Source organism: Lagopus muta, chromosome 2 (assembly GCF_023343835.1).
Source record: "Lagopus muta isolate bLagMut1 chromosome 2, bLagMut1 primary, whole genome shotgun sequence".
NCBI classification, from domain to species: Eukaryota; Metazoa; Chordata; class Aves; order Galliformes; family Phasianidae; genus Lagopus; species Lagopus muta.
In genome coordinates, this window is record NC_064434.1 from 98,767,055 (window position 1) to 98,778,926 (window position 11,872).

The 11,872-nt window shown below is 35.7% G+C and overlaps 1 long non-coding RNA gene across 1 annotated transcript; it reads left to right on the plus strand.

Moving 5' to 3' along the window:
* Window positions 1-1,758: 1,758 nt before the first annotated feature.
* On the plus strand, window positions 1,759-3,558 carry LOC125689395 (uncharacterized). The gene is made up of 3 exons (XR_007375238.1): window positions 1,759-2,034; window positions 2,400-2,524; window positions 3,130-3,558. It is a non-coding gene; the product is annotated as an uncharacterized LOC125689395 (long non-coding RNA).
* The last annotated feature ends 8,314 nt before the right edge of the window (window positions 3,559-11,872 follow it).

An 11,872-nucleotide genomic window follows, 5' to 3' on the forward strand; every position in this document is an offset into this window, starting at 1 on the left:
TAGTAAATTGGCAGCGCTGAAGAATTTGGTAGCCTCTTAAGACAGCATTTTGCAGGCACCTTAGAAATCACTGTCCTGGTTTTCTCAGATGCTTATACATACATACACGTAAAAACTTGTAGTAAAATTTTTCATACGTTGAACAACTCAGCTGGGGGGCAGGGACAAAAGTGTAGCAGAAGCAGATGTGTCATTTCATGTGCAACTGTTTATTACTAACTGTAGCCAGTTTAGTGAATGGAAACTCTAGACAAATGATAGAAAAAGTATCAGGCTTGGTTAAGGAAGATCACAAAAGATAATGCACAATAATAATTATTTCTTGACACTTTCTCACCCTCTTCAAATGTCAAGTTAATTTTTTCCAATATTTTACTTATTAAAGTGGCAGACCCTTTTTTTAATTATTTTTTTATTTTTAAGCAATTCAGGCCAGAGGTACTATTCATTGCAATCACGTTCAGTGATCATAAGCAAGGTAACTACTAAAGTATCCTGGGCATAAACTGACAATTTACTTAAAGTTAGTGGCTTTTTTGTTGTTGTTGTTGTACTTGATAGCAGTATTTTCTTAAGGAATGACACAACTACTTATCCAGTGAGTTTCAGGCATATTACCATAATCCCATAACCTTTTCAATAGTGATTCTCTTGTTGAGAATAAAATAAACAGTTGATCCATTAAAAAGCAAATTTCAATAAAACATTGTCTATTTATTATACATAATTGAGAATCTCAAGAATAATATTTATTCATATAATATTTATGTATGCTAATCATAATTAATCGTAAGGTTTTACTTCTAATTATAGCTAATGCTTCTACATAACTTTTTTTCTATAAAGACTGAGCACTCTTTTAATAAGAATGCTGTATTACATTACTTTAGAGAGCAGTAAGGGTTTGTAACCAAATATTCCCTTGTTTGCTTTGTCAGATTGTATTTTAGAATGGAAGTTAGTAACTGGATTTTCCTAATCCAGTTTTGTCACTGGATCAGTTGATGGCAATGGGAAAGTGACTAGAAATGCAAAAATCTTGGTTCTTTCTTTTCAAAATTAGGAAATTAACACTTACCAGAAGAATTATCTGCTGCTGAGAAATTAGGTGTAGTACATTAGAACTGTAAGAAGTCTCATCAGACAGGCTTTTAGCTGAGCTCGATAGCCGTTAGCAGTTATTTTTAAGCATACAGTTACTTCTGAAGCTGGTTTCTAACTACACAACATGGATGAAATTGTTTAACAGCAAAGAAAACAAACAAACACCCAGATAGATTTATAGAAGAGTGATCTTTCAAAGCTATATTTTACACTGCACTGACCTAAATGTACTGGCTTCACAGACGTGAGTTTAAGGCACTTTTCAAACCCCAGAAATGTGCAGAAAGTGACTAAGCAGTGCAGCTGTGTCTCACTGCAGCAAGATGGCCACTCACCGAGGCGACCAGCTCTGGTGCAAGGCCCGTTCTGGTGCAGAGTAGGGCTAGCAGCTTGTGGCTGCATACCTGGGGATTCCTGAGCCAGGAAAAACGGAGGGGAGTGCAGACACCCACTAGGAGCTGGCAGTTTTCAGAAAGTGGCTGATAAATCACAGACAGAGCCAGAAATAATGTCTGCCATGCCCGCATGTACAAACTGCAGCCAGCAGGGCAAGTTAGCAGCCCCAGCTGGGAAGATCTGCCTAATCAGCCCCAGCAGCTGTTGGAGAGGAACTGCAGCACAGGCCTCAGCCTCTAGGAAGACCCAGGCCTCTTGTGCAGGGGCAGACACAAAACTGGGCCCACCAAAGCTGTGCCCAGCTGCTACTGGCTTGTCTTGGAGTGCTAGCAAAATCCTGGTAGAGAAACCGTGGAGCTGTTAGCTCATCTCTGACGCTGCACGTTATAGATACCTCTGAAACTTTGTTGCAACCTGGAGAAAGTGCTTATGCCTGCATGTGGAAGCAGTAGAAAAATGCAGTAAACATTAAGAACTTTGAGAAGTTCAGGTGATGTTTTGTGAGTTTGATGACCACTTATTTGATTCATGAAGGTAAGTGTTCTTAACTAGCAAAAAATTATTAGCTCTCTTTACATATATGAACAAAATAAAAGAAAAATTACCTTTATGCAGTAAGAAAGGTGATGCCACGTAGTTAAATGGTAGACTAATAACATGTCATTTAATGTAACATATATAGGATAATTAATGTGCAAGAGATCAAAAATCATACTCAGACATCCTAGATTTGCTTGTGTAAAACCTAACATTTTGCAATATAAAATAATGAAATTAAAGATGGAAATAACCAGCTCAGACACATACATTAAAATCTCAACAGAACAGCCAATCCCTATTGAGACCAGTTTGCTACAGCAGTTTTGTTGTTGTTTTGTTTTGTTTTGTTTTCTCCCCAGCAATACAGTCTTGCAAGCTACAGTTATCTTGGTCCTCAACTAGCTCTTCTGTGGGTTGGTAAAAGTGCTGGCTAAAGCGAGCGAGTGCTGTCAGCAGAAATGCAGAAAAAGTGATCTAAGTACAGGTATTGCAATTCAGCTCAGAAATGTCACTTTCAGAATCTGGAAAATAGGATATTAAAAGGGTAACATTTCCTTGTCCATTTAAAAATCATGTATTATTAAATTATTCAGAGTCACTGGAATAAAGCCATGAATTTAATGTGTTTGGGTAGGAGAAACAGTGAGATATTTGTATGGATTATATAGCTCTCTGTAAGAAGATTTCTTAAAATGCATACGGGTTTCTTCCTGCAGCTGTTTCTGACAGCTAAGTGATGAATTCTAGAACTTATCAAATGCACTTGCTGTTCAGTTTTTTCTGTTTGTTATTTCATCAGTGAATGACTCTTGGCTAACAATAAGTTCATTATCCTATGGCAATCTGTGAAGAATGGCAGTTTAGAGTTTGTGTTTTTCTAGTCAGACGGGTAGCTGACATGCAGTTTTGCAAATCAAATGATATTATTCCTGCACCCTAACTAGATACATACATGAATAACTAAGATGGCATATACTTTTGTTTTGCTGGTTGAAAATATTTCAACTTTCATACTGAAAATTCAGCTTCAATGTAGACTTGGTTCAAAATTCATAATGTTCTTTATCAAATTAATTAATTTTGTTCTAGAAGTTGGTGGCAGGACAGATACAACATTTGGATGAAAAACCCTGAGTAATGGACAAGTGGAGGCAATGTGGAGTGCACATGGATGTTAACCAACAGTGGCTCTGTTTCTGCTGATCAGAAAACTGAGCACTTCTGAACAGTTTTCACACCATTGAAGTAGCACTGCAGATACATGCGGATCCCATGAGATGGCAACTGGGATGAAGGTTAACATGAGCATGCCTGATTACTCTGTCCTGCTGATAACATGCAAGCAACAGCTGGAATCCAAATCATTTAACATGTAACAAGTATTCAAAATGCTTAAATGATTTTAGATCATATTTTGTCAAGTTTGGTGCCAACCTGCTTCTCAAATCCTTGAATACTTGCTGGTCCACGTGATTTCTGCTGTAGGCAGCTGTTACTTCAAAAAGTAAGTCAAATGAAACTTCTCCAGACACTGCATACCCAATATGGGACATTTTGATATTTTATTATACCAAAACCTCATCATACAGCTAAGCATGCTAAGTGTCCCAGCTTTATCAGCAGGCAGTTGGCACAGAATCTAGCCATTCTTTCTATATTCTGCATTGCCCAGTATCATTTATTGCATTGTTACCTCCTACATACTACACTTTTACAGAGGAGTACATTTTATCTTAACTGCCTTTGTGTCCCTAAAACTGAAACAACATATGTTAAGGTTTATAGTATCACTTTTATTAGGACATGTTTATTCAACATTTTTGCAATATATCTGGTTCATAGAGTAGCACTTTCTCTAAGTTGATCAAAGCCTAGGGCAGTCCATTTTCCTTCCTTTCCCTACTGTGAGGGCACTTGTGTACCAGGCAGCCTTCTCCTCAGAATACAATAATTGCTGCAACCAGTTTCTTTTTATTATGCAGCATTTCCTCTCCATGAATGTATCGCTTCAATGAATTCACAAACCAGCTCTGTCTGGTTCAAATCCACGAACCTACACTTATGATAAGATAATGAATGCACAGTCATCAGGCAGAACCATATTGAAAGTGCTGTGGGCAAATGTACAGTACAATAAATTTTGTTAAATGAAGATGATGTATTTTTAGAGGCATATCACTTCTCAGAGGCATTTATTCACTCATTCAGCCTCAGTACTCACTATAGAAGTAAGCTTTTGGTCACCGTGTGTTCAGAGAAATAAAGTCAAACAGAAAATACAAATAAAGCAAGCAATAATTGTAAAACATGCATTGATGTAGTGACTAGTGACAGTTGGGAAAGGGCACAGCAACGCACAAAACTGATTCTGGCTGATTCATAAAAATGTAATTGGTAAGTCATCTAATGTCAGACTAAAATATAGATGGTTATAATAGCACAAACCATTAGCATTATACATACAGTAAATGAACACATCTGCAAGTTTTAGTGTTTTAAACCACAGAAACCAGGAAGAATTTTTTTCCATTTAATAAAAGAAAGAAGAAAACTAAACTCTCTATCCCTTCTTTGATCACTGAACAAAAAAAAATTAATTGATCAATTCTTCATTAACGCTGAAATATTCCTAGTGAAAATGAACAGTAGAAAGTTCCTCAAGCAGCTTTATGATATTTGTACTGCTTCATGTGATTGTTACCTTTCAGAAAATATTGTGATTAGCAAGGAGTAGGTGAAGGAAAGGCATTGTCTAATACAGGCTGTCAGAGGCATCATCAGTTCCAGCTTTATTACTTAGGATACTGAGATATCTACTTGGTTTATGGCCATATGCTTCCTTTATGTGAGTTTAAAGACAGTTTACAAAGTCTGTATTTCTCAGTAGATGTGTAAGGTACTTAGCATCTCTAGGGTCAGGTGGAATATGATTCTTTGACTTTCTACAATTTCTTGGCTTAGCTTTTATCCAATTCCAAAATATCATTATTGCCTCCATATTGTATGAGTTTTATAATCCAAGATGAATGACAGAAATTTCCCATTTAATTTCAAAGATACAGGTTTTGTTACATCATCTGCAATGCCTGGAAAAGTATGTAGTGAGGATCACTACATCTCACAAAAAGGTAGGTGCTCTGCTTTTTCTCTGACTGAAAATTGTCCTGACCAGGAATATGAGCAAATTGCAGTCAGTATGATATATTGTCTACCAGAGGAAAATTCATTTGGGAGCAAACAATAAACTAAGTTCAAACTTCATGGTGCTCCACAAATCAGATCTGGTATACGAGGCTATCTCTCTTAACAATAATCAGCCTAGACCAACTGCTAACCTGTTCCATTTAGAAGTACAGAAAACTTTTTTTTTTTTTTTTTTTTTAACCTTACTGTTGCTAAAGAAAGAACATGAGACCTTGTTCACATTTATATTATACTGAGAATTTAAGGTCCTCAAATTGAGGCTGATCCAGATCAATTTTATGTATAATTTGAAATTATATATCATAAATCTTATCTGCTACAAATCTCATTGCTATTTTTAGACTTACTCTATCACATTTTCTACGTCAGTCTATGTGTTTTCTTCCATTTTTTCTGTGGCATTTCCTGCCATAGAACTATCTGAATCTGACTCACTTAACACTGCAGAGAAAGATGAAAGCTGCCTTCAGGCAGCTTCAGCAAATTAATAATCTTTCTCAAGGGTGACAGGGTCAGCTAGAGTCACAATTGTCTGTATGTACATAAAATACTGAATACTGGAAGTAAAAAAAAAAAATAAAAAAAAAGAAAAGTAGAAAAGTTATTTGTTAAGACCAAAAGCATACTTTAGCTGCTCAGCTCAGTAAATGCTGTAGCTCAAACGTTTCCAAGAGGCTTTTGATGACCCTAAATCTGAATATATTAATACTAGCATTGGTTCAATGAGATTAACAGGATGCATGATACACTGGAGGCTCAAAATGACCTATACCTATTTTTCTTAAAATTCTACACTTCTGTCTTCAAGACAATACGTTTAACTTACAGTGCACAAGCTACTCAAAACCACATTGGGCTATGCTGGTACAGGCTAACATGTTACCACCTAAATTCCTTTTGGTTTCCAATCAGCCATTTATTCTCAGCACCATAATGGTCCACTCAGGCAAACAAAGCTCTTCCTTCTGCCTGAAGTATTTCCAAATGAAGGCATCTGCTCTCTGGAGCTAATCAAAGAAAGGTCCCCCAGTCCTCCCCACTTAAGAACAGTGCCCAACACTTAAACACAGTAGGGAGGTTAGGATGTTTTACATAATTATATTGCTAAACAGATGATATAATATCTAGTTTATCGGTTGTTCAGGAAGGAAATTGACTCTTTTGTCTCTGATCTTCACCTCAACTGCAGCCTCTCTCCTCTATGGCTTGTTTAACAGCCTGTAACAAAATAAATACCAAATTCAATACTGAATCCTAAGAGCTATTTTACAAGCAAGAGAAGGTTTAAATGTAATTCTCAAAAGAGAAGAAATTATTATATCCTTTTATCCTTCGTTGTAAGGATTAAGTCTGTAACAATAAGGAAGGGAGTTAGGAATCTTGTTTGTGTGTGTGTGTCTGTCTTTGCAAACCTAAGCAGTGGAAAAGCCATCTCTTTTGTTCAGAAAGAAACTTGGTTACAGATAATTTCAGAGTATTTGAAATGATACTTTTAGCAATTCATTCATCAGAATGAGCTTCACAGTTCCATGTTAAATGAGCGTTGAGCATTGCTATTCTAAATAGCACATAGAGTATATGTTGCAAGTAAATTTTAAAAAAGCATAATGATCAATAACAACGTGCAGCATTAATCACACAGTACTATTCTTCCCATAGCATTTACTCCCAATAAAATGAATAATCAAAGCTAGCTTATGTACAGTCAGTATAAATAAATTAGGCAATTTCATTTTCTAGCTCTACTTTTTTAATGATCTCTGTAATCCTGGAAGAGAGCTACCCAGTTTTAAGTAAAAATTATCTATGTTTTTTCCAAATATTCTGATGGAGATACGCTCTGGATATTTGTATACATTTTGAAGTAAAAACAGTATAAATTAACCTTTTTGAAAAATTTAAAATTGTAAGCAATCTTGAATTACTTAGAATAGTGTTGCTGTATGTTTAAAATTATTAAAGTAAAAATCAAATGCAAATAGTTCTTGCTCTGATAGGGGAGAACAGAACAGAAAAGATGAAACTTCTTGAGATCAGCAAATTATTTCCACACCGCCATGTCAAAGGCTTTCTCTGCATGCAGAGACTTGATGCATATCAAGTCAGTTGCTAATTGTTCTTTACATACTTTTTTAAGAGCGAAGAATCTAAATGAGCTACCAAGAAGACTTCTATGTGGTTAACTAAAAGTGAAGTTAGAATGATTCTGATTTCTGTAGATGATGTTCAATTTTTAAAGAAGAAAATACAAAAGGCTACAAATGTACGCCTTTAGGAGCAGATGGAATGTGGACTTTAGAGATGATAACGGTTGTGCTCCATATCAAGTATTTTTGGAATTGTGGGGAACAGCAGAAATAAATACAGATTCACAGAATTGTAGAGGTTGTAAGGGACCTCTAGAGATCATCAAGTCCCACTCCCCACATGCCTAGTAGGCCAACCAGCCTTTTTGCTCCTGCTGGACACAATTTGCTAAGATAGTTGACACAGCTTCTAGAAACAGTTGTTTAGAGAAGTAGGTAATGACATTAATGATCATTACAACTCCTGCTGTATTCTGCCCATGTAATTGCTTGTGACGACATTTAATGATCAGCCAATAACAAATTCCTCATTCATTCAAACACCAATTGAGCTAACTTCAATTCAGGATCAGTAGAAAAAATTCCTACTTTCTTACAGCCTACTCCTACCTGCATCACATGCTGCCTTTGATGGAAACAAAGCTGAATCTGCTGATTTGCAACCCTTTTTTACTGAGTTGCAGCTTTGATTCCATCATTATTTCAAGTCATGCCACCAGGCATTTACTTTTCCTTCTTTCCATAAAAATGAATTAATGAACTGATTAATGAAAATTGCATTGTACTTGCTTTCAGTGTGAGTTTGCATACCTGTTACTAATTACAGTATGATTTGTTAACTCAGAAACTGCATTCAACTCAAAGCAGAAAGGCTATGAACAGAACAGTTGCTCCTTCTGAAAGGAAAGCTTACCCAGTACACCTGCTCAAGCCAACCCTAATGCATGCAGAGTGCATAAACGCTTTGTATTTTTATCTTGCCGTTAGAACTAGGTAGGCAGTGTTTCATGAGGGTTGTAGCTCTTGTTATTTTTATTTTTTTCCTTAGTGCATCTTAGATCATTTAAGCAATTATTTAAGAGGAAGTTATGCTCTCAGCCTATTAATGTGCTTTTATAAAGTCAGATATAAATACTTTTTGTTCACAGTGATCATGCTTATATGTTAATTATTTTACTTTCTCTGCCATTAACAGGAGCTGCCTAGACTTCCTACTTCAATAGTGTATGATTTTCTGGAAACCACATAAAGGATACCATTTACCATAATCATTGCTTCAGTACTGATACTAAATTGATTCAAAGTTCTCCTTAACATTATTCTGTTGATAAAAGTTTTATTGTATGAATTTTAGGTGGCAAAAAAAGATTAAGTACGGTACACTACTCATACAGAACAGTTTATTTTTCAATATAATCTCTTGAATCATTAGCCAGTAAAAATAATAATCCCAGTGACACACTTAGAAATAATAGCCCTTATAATATAAAACCAACATTATATTAACAGTAATAATGCAAATAGGCTTCTAATTAATGTTTTTGAAAGACTATTTTTCAAAATAACCTTTAATATACTTTAATGCTGTATATGCATATCAGTGCCCTCTGCTGGATAGAGTAAGATCTAAACTGGTATTTCTGATCAGTCTTTCCCTAACATCTATGTCATAGGAAGTTATAAACTATTGTTACTCCGTACAGAAGGTGAAGGAAATGCATTCTTTAATGACATAAAAGAGAAAAAAAAGTGGTTTGGGACTCAGGTTCCTATATTATGTCCCTAAGGCTGGATGTAAGCAGTTAAACTAAGCAGTTGTGATCTCCCTGTGTTTCAGCAGAGGAGTCTGCAAATATATATGAATTTGCTCCTTATCTGTAAACGTACATTACTACCCAAAGTATTTCACTGTGCTGTATTTCAGCACAGAATTTTCTTTTCCTTTATTCCATGCATACAGTTTTCTATTTTAATACTAAGCCCCCACAAGTGGTGTTCAAGAATATTAATTAGCTGTTTAAAAGAACTAGCTTTATTGCTGCTGAACTAAACTATACAGAACCAACATAAATGGCTGCCCCTACTTTACCTTCTCTGAGGATAAATGATATGCTCTAACTCCAGGGCTTTTAATCTAATCAGTTCTAAATTCATAAAAAGCCATATCCCAATCTAGGCTTCATTCAAGATGAGATTCTGCCCTCAGAGTAATTCGTAGAGAACATCTATATTTTCTTATAAACGGAAAAAAAAGCTTCATTCATCCACTCCAAGAAGGTCAGATTTGGGAAACCAAACAGGTCAAAGGCAATACTGAGGAACAAATGCAATACACAGCCACACACTTGAGGAAAGTGCTCATACCATACTGCTACACAGGTCCTTTTCCAAGCTGTATGTCATATTCTTTTTTTTTTTATTCTTCTTTTTTTTTTTTTTTTTAAGGAATTTGCTGCGATCTGGATGTCCTCCTCCCCCTTAATTTCAGTACTCAGTTTTTTTCCAATTTGCATAGATACAAAAAACATCAGAAGCTTATCAGTAATTAAAGCATAGCATAAGACAACATCTTCCTTCAAGCCCAAGAATTAATCAAAGTCTAGATGCTGCTACCTCATCAGAACTCCGCAGCTCTAGATGGATCTGAGCCTCCACCCAGCCTTGCCCCTTCTCAATCTGTGAAGCACATTTGCATCCAGAAAAGGGCCAAAGAAAAAGCATTTTAAATCAAGAACAGAGACAGAGGTGTGCTGTGCCAGTCCCTGGTTTCTGGCAGAATCCAAACTTAATGGATAAGTAAGGAGACATCTGGTTTAGAATTTGTTTTACAGATTGTTTTGCAGATATTCTGACTACAAACAGATTATAACTTTTAAATGAGCTAACCAGGTATACCCTCCTCACCTCTCAGGGGGAAGACACTATGTAATGAAGGACTGATTGGGAAATTTACTTGGACTGTAGCCAGATCTGTCTCATTTGTCCTTTACCAATATGGCTTAACTCTTACTTCATGCTAATCTACACATGGGTAATAAACTGGGTGGCCCCGAGTGAATATCTGCATATGAATACAGAGTAAGTGTTGTGCCTTCTCTTTGTGGCGTGCTTGATCAGTCAGGATGCTATACTGAGGCTGCTGAGGTCCCAAGAAACTATTGCCTTTTATTTTCACCGCAAGCACTTATTCAAGCAACAACTTCTTTTGTTTTTTTACTTTAATAAAAACAAATTAAAACCTGTAAAATAAGGTGTATTGATCATATACTTTCCAAGGGTCTATGATGCTAGCTGGGAAAATGGTCAGTACACCGTTATAATTCCAGAAGTTACTTTCTAACAAGTTGTTATGCTCTTCTAATACTTATTATTGCATCTTTCTTTTAAACACATTAGTAAGAAATAATATCAGTATCTTTTCAGGACAGCAATGTGCATTGCAGTAGAATTTTCCCTTCTTATACGGGCAGAACTGCATTTTTATTCCTGTCAAATGTCAATTGAGATGAGTAAATCTAGTCACCCTGGAAATGTTCGTCAACCAGACATGCCTCAAGTGGTGAAGATCAGCCATGAAAATGTTCTCAATTGAGCATAATTAGACTTTGAATTTTAATCTTATTAAGAATCATATGTTGTCAATCATCTGCGACCAAGCTTCCCATTAAAATCAGCAAGACTAACATTGTAGAATAATATTTTTTTATGACCCAAAAGGACTTAGGGATGCTTTTAACTTTCCTGCAAAATTAAAAAAGACAATACTGCAGCAGTGTATGTTCTGGAGGCCATTACCACAGCTTCCTGTATTACAGCAATGCATGTTCCATAAATGACCAGGCAAAGCTATCTGTCTAATTACAAGTAGTTCAAAAATAAAAGATATTGTATACAACAGAAAATGATCAGAAGTAGATTTAAAAAAAAACATTGCAGACCTTTCTTAACTGAGCTTTGGCATGGCATCAAGAGTCAGGATTTCCAGACTCTCCTGTCATGGTACAGAACAAATCTTTAGGAGACATCCTTTGCCTGGAAGGGGTGTGCGAGTGTAGACATACGTGGATACTAGGCTGAGAAGATGGGATATGCAGCCAATTACCTTTACATGGGATATTCCTGGATCTATCACTTGTATGCTTATTACTTAGTTTATTATTAAATAGTGCAGTAAACTTACGGCAATTCAGATACAGATGTATCAACAAAATAAAACTACTTTACACTATAATAAGGACCCCATTGAAGAGTAGCCTTTTCTGAAATAAAATGCCTGTTGATAACACAAAGGAAACTTGCACTGTCTAATAAAACTGTAAGTTAACAAAAAATTGAAGGTTTATGCTGATTTATAAATGACCTATAATATTTTTATCAAACAGCATGTTGACAACGCATGCTTTATAAAACTTATTGAATATGAAATATGTCAGCAACGTAATATTTCAACTAATTTATTAACACAAGAGTAACTGCAAACATACTGTTATCACAAACCTGACAGTAGAACTACTCTCTGCAACTATTATAATAAATAGTAA